This window comes from Ovis aries, chromosome 3 (assembly GCF_016772045.2).
Source record: "Ovis aries strain OAR_USU_Benz2616 breed Rambouillet chromosome 3, ARS-UI_Ramb_v3.0, whole genome shotgun sequence".
Taxonomy (NCBI): Eukaryota; Metazoa; Chordata; class Mammalia; order Artiodactyla; family Bovidae; genus Ovis; species Ovis aries.
This window is the reverse complement of record NC_056056.1, coordinates 215,237,556-215,247,176: the sequence shown is the minus strand read 5'-3', so window position 1 is coordinate 215,247,176 and position 9,621 is coordinate 215,237,556. Positions and strand designations below refer to the sequence as shown.

The 9,621-nt window shown below is 51.1% G+C and overlaps 1 non-coding gene across 1 annotated transcript; it reads right to left on the bottom strand.

Annotated features, from left to right (window-relative positions):
• Positions 1–9,103: 9,103 nt before the first annotated feature.
• Positions 9,104–9,233, bottom strand: LOC114114235 (small nucleolar RNA SNORA31). The gene has a single exon (XR_003589065.1). It is a non-coding gene; the product is annotated as a small nucleolar RNA SNORA31 (small nucleolar RNA).
• Positions 9,234–9,621: the final 388 nt, after the last annotated feature.

The window sequence follows — 9,621 nt, the reverse complement described above, 5'->3', positions numbered from 1 at the left end:
CCCAGATGTTGACTGAGCGCCTACTATGTGCCAGGCCTCAGGGACCGCGGGCTGAGACCCTCCAGCCTCTCTTTCTCCCAGCCATGTTGCTCTCCCCGGCGCTACCCTCTCCTCCGTCTCCAACCTCAAGCCGGATGATTTATTGAGCGCCTACTATGTGCCAGGCCTGTCCTGGCCTCCTTCTTTTCAGCCTCTCTGGGCTCTTCTCCTCTGCGCTCACACTCTCCCAGGCCTCTCCCCCATCTCAGGCCATTTCTGTCTGCCTCTCTCTCCTCTGGCCAGGCTAACAGGAAGCAGCCGGAGAGGTCAAGGGCCACTGGGCCTCCAGAGTCCAGTGTCTGCATACACAGGGGCCTGTCGACAGGGAGGCGAGGTGGGGGAGGTGGACTTCCTGTTTATGAGAATCCGAAGGACCCCCAGGGAGGTGCCTTGGACAGGCGTCCCGGGCAGCCCCTCTAGTCTAGATCCCAAGTCTCTCCCTGCAGGGGCCCCCAAACAGCCAGCTCAGACCCAGGCACTGCCCTCCCCGCCTTGCTGGGGAGGGCCAGAGGAAGGAGGACTGCGTCTTTGGAATAGCCAGGAATGTGGGAGTCGAGTGTCCAGTGTCCACAGGAAGCACCACTGGCTCCAGGACCCAGCCCCACTCCTCCCTGTCTGAATGCCCCACCCCATTCTCCTCCCCATCTCCAAGGCCCTCCCCTGCTTTGACGGTGGGAGGGCTTGAAAGAGCTGGGGACGAAGGAGGCTAGGTCTCATCCCGCCCCGGCGGGGCCACAGGTCTTCGGCTCTGGTTGGACCAGGCTCTGGCGGCCTCAGTGCCCGGCTCTGGGTGGGGGTGATGGGCCAGTTACTCCATCAGCTTCGTCTTGCATGCACCATTGTTTCCCCTGAGTCCTCCGTGTGGGGAGGATGGGGCAGGGCCCCCAGGGGGCTTGGGACCAGCCTGAGAAAAATGAGACCAAGATGTCACTTCACACCTTCAAGAAGTATCACCCTCAGTTCAAAGCCCCAGGTTCGAGGAGCTGAAAGTGGGGGCAGACAGAGGTGGGGCCCGGCCAAAGTGTTCTGGGTGAGGAAGCAAATAGCTCCTGCCCTCCTCACCTCCAGGCAGTCTCAGCCAATCCAACCTGTGGTTGCCCAATAGGAGGTACTGACCTAGGGCCTGAGGGTCATGGCCAGTGAAGAGGCTGGGCAGAGGGAGACCTGACCTTGTCCTCTTCTCTCACCAAACCCAGAAGGAGGTCAGTGACTCCTGTCCTCTACGTCGCCTCCCCCACATCCCACTCTCTAGCTCAGAGAACCTGGAGACAGACCTATAGGACACAACGTCCTTAGTGCTGGAGGCAGCCATCCCCTAGTGGGCAGTGGGGGCCCCAGGAGCCAGTTAACCCAGAGAAGGCAGTCAGGGAGGGCTTCCTGGAGGAGGCTACCCTCTCTACACGGAAGCCTAAAATTAGGAAGGATGTGCCTGGCCATGGAAACAGCTTGATCAAAGGCATGACATTTCCAGAGAAATGCTAGCCACATGATGGACCTGGAAAAAGGTGCAGAAGAGTGAGCCGGGGGCGATTATGGGTGGGGTGGGGGATGAGATCAGTCTTCAGGGCCTCAAAGCCTGGACTTTCTGTGGCTCTGGAGCGCCCTCTTTTGCCCCAGGCCAGAAGGTGGAAGGGAGTCAGGCAAAGGAACCACTGAGATAGATTCAGTGTTGTTATGTGGTGAGGGCAAAGTGCTGGGGCCGGGGGCAGGAACCCTGGCCTCAGCTCTGCAAAGCTGCCCCCAAAAGACAGAAGACTTTCCAGTTCCTGATAGACCTGCTCTGAGCCAGAGCATCTAGGCACTTGCCCACAGTGGTGACCTTGGGCAAGTTATTAACTTCCCTGACCTCAGTTTTGGGCTCTATAAAATGGGGCTAAAGAGAGGACCTGCATCAGAGGGCTGTTGGTGAATGGAATTAATTTAGCATAGCTCCTAGGTGGTGCCAGTGGTAAAGAACCTGCCTGCCAATGCAGGAGACTTGAACCCTGGGTCGGAAAGATCCCCTGGAGAAGGAAATGCCAACCCACTCCAGTATTGTTGCCTGGAGAATCCCATGGACAGAGGAGCCTGGCGGGCTACAGTCCATGGGGTTGCAAAGAGTCGGACACGACTGAGTGTCACATACAGCACAGCACCTGGTACTGTGTGTGCTGTGTGCTAAGTCGCTTCAGTTGTGTCTGACTCTCAGACTGCATGGACTATAGCCTGCCAGGCTCCTCTGTCCATGGGATTTTCCCTGCAAGAATACTGGAGTGGGTTGGCATTTCCTTCTCCAGGGGATCTTCCTGACCCAGGGATCGAACCCACACCTCTTATGTCTAGTGCATTGGCAGGTGGGTTCTTTACCACCAGCGCCACCTAGGAAGCCCAACACAGGACCTGGCGCTAGTTAATCTTTTTTTCTTAAACGAATTATTTGGTTGCATCAGGTCTTAGTTGCAGCATGAGGGCTCAGTAGTTGCCCTGCAGCAAGAAGGATCTTAGTTCCTCAACTGGGGTTTGAACCTGAGACCCCTGCATTGGAAGGTGGGTTCTTTACCACTGAGCCACCAGGGAAGTCCCCCGTGAGTCTTAACTACCAGCTAAACATTATTGCTAGTTGAGAAAAAGAGAAAATTGGTTTTCCCCCAAGGGCAAGATGACAGGTGGGTGGCAGGTATTTTACCAGAAGAGTCTACAAAAAAAGACATGGTGCTCAGCCCCTGGGATTCCCAGGCTTGCATGATCCAAGCAACCCTTTGGGGCTCTTATTTTAAAAACACTGGCTTCCCATCCCTAGTCTCTGACCTGCCAGGTCTGGGGTAACACAGGCCCTGGGGTTTGTAAGGAGGCCCCAGGCCTGGATCTTCTATCAGGCAGGTGTGGGGAACATTCCTCTCTGATGACAAGGATTCACTCTAAGTGCTTCCTCCTTGGGGAGACAGTTCCTTCAAAACAGCCTTTAAAAAGACTGCTGTCTATTGAATATGCCTCACCTGTTCTAAGCCTTTTCTGTGTTAACTCAGACAATCCTCACAGCAATCCTGTGATGTGTAGGTACTCAGAATTGTTCCCATCTTACTGATGGGGAAACTGAGGCCTACAGAAACGAGGAAACTTGTCCAAGGTTGCAGGAACTCTGTGACTTGTTAAGAGTCAGATTGGGACTTGAACCTGGACTTAAGCCCTTAACCATTGGGTTGTAGCTTCCCCACCTGCCTCCAGTCCCTGGGCTGTTTGTTAAGATTCCTCCAGGTGTCGTGGGTCAGAGCTGGGGGTTCATACGTTTTGCTCCTTTGCCCTCTAAGATAACAATCCCTAACTTTTTTGGCGCCAGGGACTGGTTTATGGAAGACAGTTTTTCCACAGATGGGGTTTAAGAATGGGGATAGTTTGGAGATGATTCAAGCACATTATATTTATTGTACACTTTACTTCTATGAGTATGACATCAGCTCCACCTCAGATCATCAGGCATTAGACCGGGGAAGTTGGAAACCCCTGCTCTAAGGGTGTGACCTTTGAATCAAGAAATGGCCAGTCCTGCTTCAAACCACCTTGGGAAGCAGGAAACTGGAATTCAACTCCCTGTGCGAGGCTTACTTCCTCTGGGGGGGTCTCTGGTGGTTCTCTCTCCCTGAGCTGGTTCTACTACCTCTAAAGGGGGTTGCAGCACCTCCCTAGGTATCATCAAGTCAGGAGATCAAGGATGGGGAGGGGGTTTATGAGCCGTTGGGCTGTGGGTTCTTCTGGAGCTGCGATTGGCCAAGGTGGGGGTGTGGGAGGAGTGGGGACAGTCTAGGAGTTGCTCAAGTCACCTACCTCCAGGGCTAGCCCTTTCCTTTCCTTTCTTCTGTTTTTAAACCTTTTGGCTGCTCACATGGCATGTGGGATCTTAGTTCCCTGACCAGGGATCAAACCCAAGTCCCCTCCACTGGCACTGCAGAATCTTAGCCACTGGACCTCCAGGGAAGCCCCCAGGGGTAGTCCTTTTCCAGCTGGTGTCACCAGGACTTCAGAGGTTGGGGGAGGCCACAGGGGAAGAGGGGCTGGTGGGGAGCCTGGCTTCTCCCTTCCCGCTTGGCACTCCAACATGCCCTGGCTGGCGGTGGCTCATGATTCATCAGCTTTAAGCCCTGGTTTCATCAGTAATCAGGAAACACACCACTAGAGAGCCTGGGGCATTTTCTGGAGAGCTCAATGCCCTCCCAGAAACTGGGGAGGGGGGCAGGAGGAGGGAGCAGGGGAGAGAGAAGGAAGAGGTCTGGCCTCAGAAACTTTGCATAATATATTCTTTTCTTTGAGGAGGCTGAGAAAGCCTCAGGACCTGACATCCTGGGAAACCATTCACTCATTCATTCTGGTTTACTGAACCCCTTACTCTGTGCCAGTTACCACTGGCCCAGAGAAATAAAGTGAAGTTATCCAGAAGCTTCCTGGTACGGAGATTACTGTGTGATCAGCTAACTCCTGCACAGCGCAGTGAGGCGCGGGTTTACAAAATCCAGAATCCACAGAGGAGAGAGACATTAATCTTGGGGTGCGTGGTTGTGGATGGGGTGGGGGGCGGGCTGAGATATTGGCAGTTCAGAAGCCCACGCTGGGGAAATGACAGTGTGGGCTGTGATCAGATCCTTCTGCCACTTCTGAATGGTTCCTCTCCCATCTGGGCCTCTGTTTTCCCATCTGTGACCTGGACACAGTTGATGGAGCCTTTCTCTTGGGGCTGTTTTAAGAGTTAAAGCACTTAGAACAGCCCCTGGTGTGTGGTCAGCACGCGGCTCACAGAGTGCCTGGCAGACAGGGAGAGGGCTTTCTGGTGAAGCCCTTTGCTGTCTATGCAAAGGCCCAGGGGTGTGCTGCACGTGGGTGTGATGGACATCTCTTGGGTGGAATGAGAGGTGGGAAGGATCATGGAAGTACTGTCCTTCCCTGTGGACACCTTCCTTAGGGCAGTGGGGAGCTACAGACGGTTTTTGAGCAGAGGAGTGACACGCCAGATCTGAGCACTACAGAGTGGTGATGGGCTGGAAGGCCAGACTGGGGCAGGGAGACCAGTGAGAAGGCGGCACCAGGGTCTTGGTGAGACACGGGGAAGCCTGAATGAGCACAGTAGCCATGCGGATGGAAAAACCTGGAGATGAGGACCAGTGTCAGGGGGTAGCTGAACTGACGCGATGACATTGGGTTGACCAGAAAGTTCATTTGGGTTCTTCTGTGACATCTAACATCATCAATCTTCCGTGGTGGCTCAGATGGTAAGGAATCTGCCTGCAATGCGGGAGACCCACGTTTGATCTCCCTGGGTTGGGAAGATCCCCTGGAGAAGAAAGTGACAACCTACTCCAGTATTCTTGCCTGGGAGATCCCATGGACAGAGGAGCCTGGTGGGTTACAGTCTACAGGGTTGCAAAGAGTCAGACACAACTAAGCGAGTAACACACGCATCATCAATACAATGAGTGAATAGACACTGTGGGCTGGGGAGATGGAGGAGTCCAGGTGTGTTGGGAGCCACTGATTCAGAATATACTAATATACTTAGGAGAGGGTACCTAAGGAGGGCCTTGAAGGGTGCATAGGAGTTGTCCAGGGGACACATGAGGGAAGGGCTGCCCAGACAGATGGAACCGAAAGCAGAAGGTGTGAAAGCAGTGGGTTTGGGGAGGAAAGAGTGGGGTTCAGGAGTCGGGGGGCCTTGGGGGTCATCTGTAGGCCACTGGGGTTCGGGGAGAGTCAGAAGGCAGAGCAGTGGGAAGAGAATTTCAACATCTCTGTTAGCTTCTCACGGCTGTTGAAACAAATACCACAACCTGGGTGCCTTGAGTTACTCTGCTTTAAAACAGTAGTGTTTTATTCTCTCACTGCTGTGTTGGCAAGGCTGTGATCCCTCACAAGCCTTCCAGCTTCCAGTGGCTCCAGGTGTTCCTTACTTGTGGCTACAGGAGCCCAAACTCTGCATCTGTCTCCACAGAACCTTCTCTGTCTCAGCATCTTTTCTTATGAGGACGCTTGTCATTGGATTCAGGGCCACCTGGATGATCCAGGATAATCTCACCTCAAGATCCTTCTCTTAATTACATCTGCAAGGACTCTTTTTCCAAATAAATTCGCCCGCAGGTTCCAGGTGGTCTTATCTTTTGGGGCGTGGGGGTTACCATTCAACACACCACAAGGTCGTAAACTCTAATTCCAGTGCTTCCTGCCAGATGGAGAGTCTTTCGTCTTTCCCCTGCTTCGGGGCTCCCAGTCCCTCTAGTCGTGCCTCCTGGATCAGGCAGGACGCCCCACTGTTTACCCTTCCATCCCCAGGGCCCAGAAGTGTACGGACACGTGTGCAGAAGTAGCTGCCTGCCCGCCTCACTTCTTCCAGCAGGCAACGCCCTCAGAGGTGGGGACCTGGCTGGACCTGTGGGAGGTGAGCGCCACCCTGTGTTCGTTTTGGAGCAGTGCAGTCCGAGGCTCCAGCCCGGTCCCTGCACCGCGGACAAGTGGAGCGGTGCGGCCACTTACAGAGCTCTGGCTGAACCTCAGCTCCGCACACGTGGGTTCTGCTAGCCTCAGTGTGAAGTTGGGGGACATAACCTCCATCCTTCAGACCAGAAGACCTCGGCTCAGAGAGGCTGTGACTTGCTAAGGTCTCACAATTTCCACTCCCGTCTGACCGCACAAACTAGCAAATACACCGGGCTGGGGGCGGGACCTGTCCACCCCGGCGGCTGCGAGGCTTTTCAGGGTCTACTTTTGCCCAAATGCAAGAGGGGAGAGGACGCACTTGAGCCCCCCAGGCAGCACCTTGCAGAGAAGCCTGAAGAACCCAGAACTCAGCCTTTTGCTCAGATAGTCTGTGGACCTCGTTGCTGCTTCATGCTTTCCAAACATTGGTCTTAAAAAACAAAGGAAAACAATTAGGTGTTTATTGTTCTTCTCTAAACATTTTCACATGTGTGAACTATTTAATAGTTTAAAAAATATACTTACTGGATTAAAAACTTAATGCAGGCTTCCAGTTCCCCTCTGAAAGGCAATAAGCTGGCAGCAGCTTCTTCCTCATGCTTTCAGGAATGACCCCTGTATATGCATATATATATATATATATATATATATATATATATATGTATGTCTACATACACATATACACGCCCTTGAATGTATATTCACACACTCCCATTAGAAAAAAAAAAAACAGTGGCAAGCAATCAACATTCTGCATTTCTTTTGTCACTTAATGACGCTTTCACATTTGATCCACAGGATGGTGTGTGTGTGTGTGTGTGTGTGTGTGTGTGTGTGTGTGTGTGTGTGAGTAAGTCATTCAGTCATGTCCACCTCTTTGCCACCCCATGGACTGTAGCCTGCCAGGCTCCTTTACGCATGGAATTCACCAGGTAAGAACACTGGAGTGGGTATCCATTCCCTTCTCCAGGGGATCTTCCCGACCCAGGGGTTGAACCAGGATCTCCCGCATTGCAGGCAGATTCTTCACCATCTGAACCACCAGATAGCTGTATCTATATCATAAGTGTATACAGGGTGAAAACGACAGGCAGGTAGTGCCAAGATAAATCCATGAACACACACACGCACACACACAACACATGAACACAACCAGCTCCCCATGAGTCTCCTCGGTGCCCCCTTCTGACTCCCTGCAGCTAACTGTTCTGACCTCTGAGATTTTGACGTTTTATTCCCGTGTAAATGGCATCATGTCCTCTTTTGTCGGCAGCTGCTTTCACTCAACACTCCGTCTGTGGGAACCCGTCATGTTGCTGCCTGTGCTGCGCATCACTTGTCCTCACCCTGTGCGATGTTCCGCTGTGTGACCACACCACGCTTTATTTCATCCGTTCTCCTGTCGATGGACGTTGGATAGTTTCCGGGTTTTGCCCATCACATATTGTGCGCTCTGAATATTCTAGCATTATGTGTCTTTCTGGTGAACGTGTTGGATCGACACCTAGAGGCAGAATTTCTAGGTCAAAGGTCGACATGTGTCCTGTTCTGACTTCCCCGGTGGCTCAGTGGTAAAAGAATCCACCTGCAGAAGCAGGAGACCTGAGAGACTTGAACCCGAGTTCTATCCCTGGGTCAGGAAAACCCCCTGGAGGAGGAAGTGCACCCCCCTCCAGTATTCTTGCTTGGAAAAAAACCCCATGAACAGAGGAGCCTGGTGGGCTACAGTTCATGGGACAGCAAAGAGCTGGACATGACTGAGTGACGGAAGCACGCACCCACGTGCCTTCTGTTTCAGCCAAAGCTGCCGAAAGGTTTCCTAAGTGATGGTAACAGTTGAAGTTCCCACCAGTTCTGACTACTCCATATCTTCACTCACCCTTGATATTTCTGCCTTTTTCATTTTAGCCATTCTGGTAGCTGTATAGTGCTATGGCACTGTGCTATTAATTTGCATTTCCCTGATTACTAATAAAGTTGAACACTGTTTCATGTATTTATTGGCCAATTGGATATCCTCCTTGATCTGTTCAAGTCTTTTGCCTATTTTTCTTTTTAAAAATTTTTGTTGGCGTATAGTTGATTTATTTTGCTATTAGGATGTCTTTTCATGTTGGGTGTTTTTGTATTGATTTGTAGGAGTTTTATGGATATTTCAAGCAGAAGTTTTTTTGCTGTATAATGTTCATTAGAAATGTCCTCTTCCACTTTTTGGGTCATCTTTTAACTCCTCAAAATTTATTTTTTGTTAAAGGAGAGTTCTTAATTCTGATATAGTCCAGTAAAAAATTATTAGCTACTTTGTTTATTGTTTAAAAAGAGCCTGCCTGTTTCAAGGTCATGAAGATGTTCTCTTAAAGCTTTCTTCTAAGTCTTTATTGTTTTACTCTTCCACATTTAGGTCTGGAATTTACTTCTGTTTATGGTGTGAGGTAGGGGTTACGTTAGGCTGAAAAACGGTCTCCCAACGACACACACCTCTTAACTCCTGGAACTGTTACCTTCTACGTCAAAGTGTCTGCAGAGTGATTAAGGTAAAGGTCTTGAGCAAGAAAGATTATTCTGGATTATCTACAACCACATGCATTCTTTTTTTTTTTTTTTTTTCTTCTTTTTTTTTTTCTTCTTCAGATGTACTCCCCTATTCAATCCGAGCTGCCACACAGAGACAGACAGAAAGCGCGGGGATGTTGCTTTTGCATCCTAGTGCAAACCATAGGAACAACTGCAGACTGTTCAAGGTCTATCAGTGGATGCAGCACATGCATTCTTGTAGGAGGGAAGCAGAGGGCGATTTCACACACGGAAGCCCCTCTGAGGATGGAGCAGACAGAGATAGATTGGAAGTTGCTTGCCTTGAGACTGGATTGATGTAGCCACAAACCAATCATTGGCAGCAGCTCCAGAGATGGAAAAAGGCAAAAAACAGATTCTCTCTGGTGGCCCCCAAGATGTTGGCTCTGCTAACACCTTGATTTTGGCCCAGTGATACTGATTCTGAACATCTGACCTCCAGGACTGTGAAGGTACAAAGTTCTGTGGTTTTAAGTGACAAGTTTCAGGTAATTTTTTATAGCAGCCACAGGAAGCCATGAGAGGGGTCAAGAGGCATTTTCCCCACAATATTCTGTCTAGCTGACCCAGCAC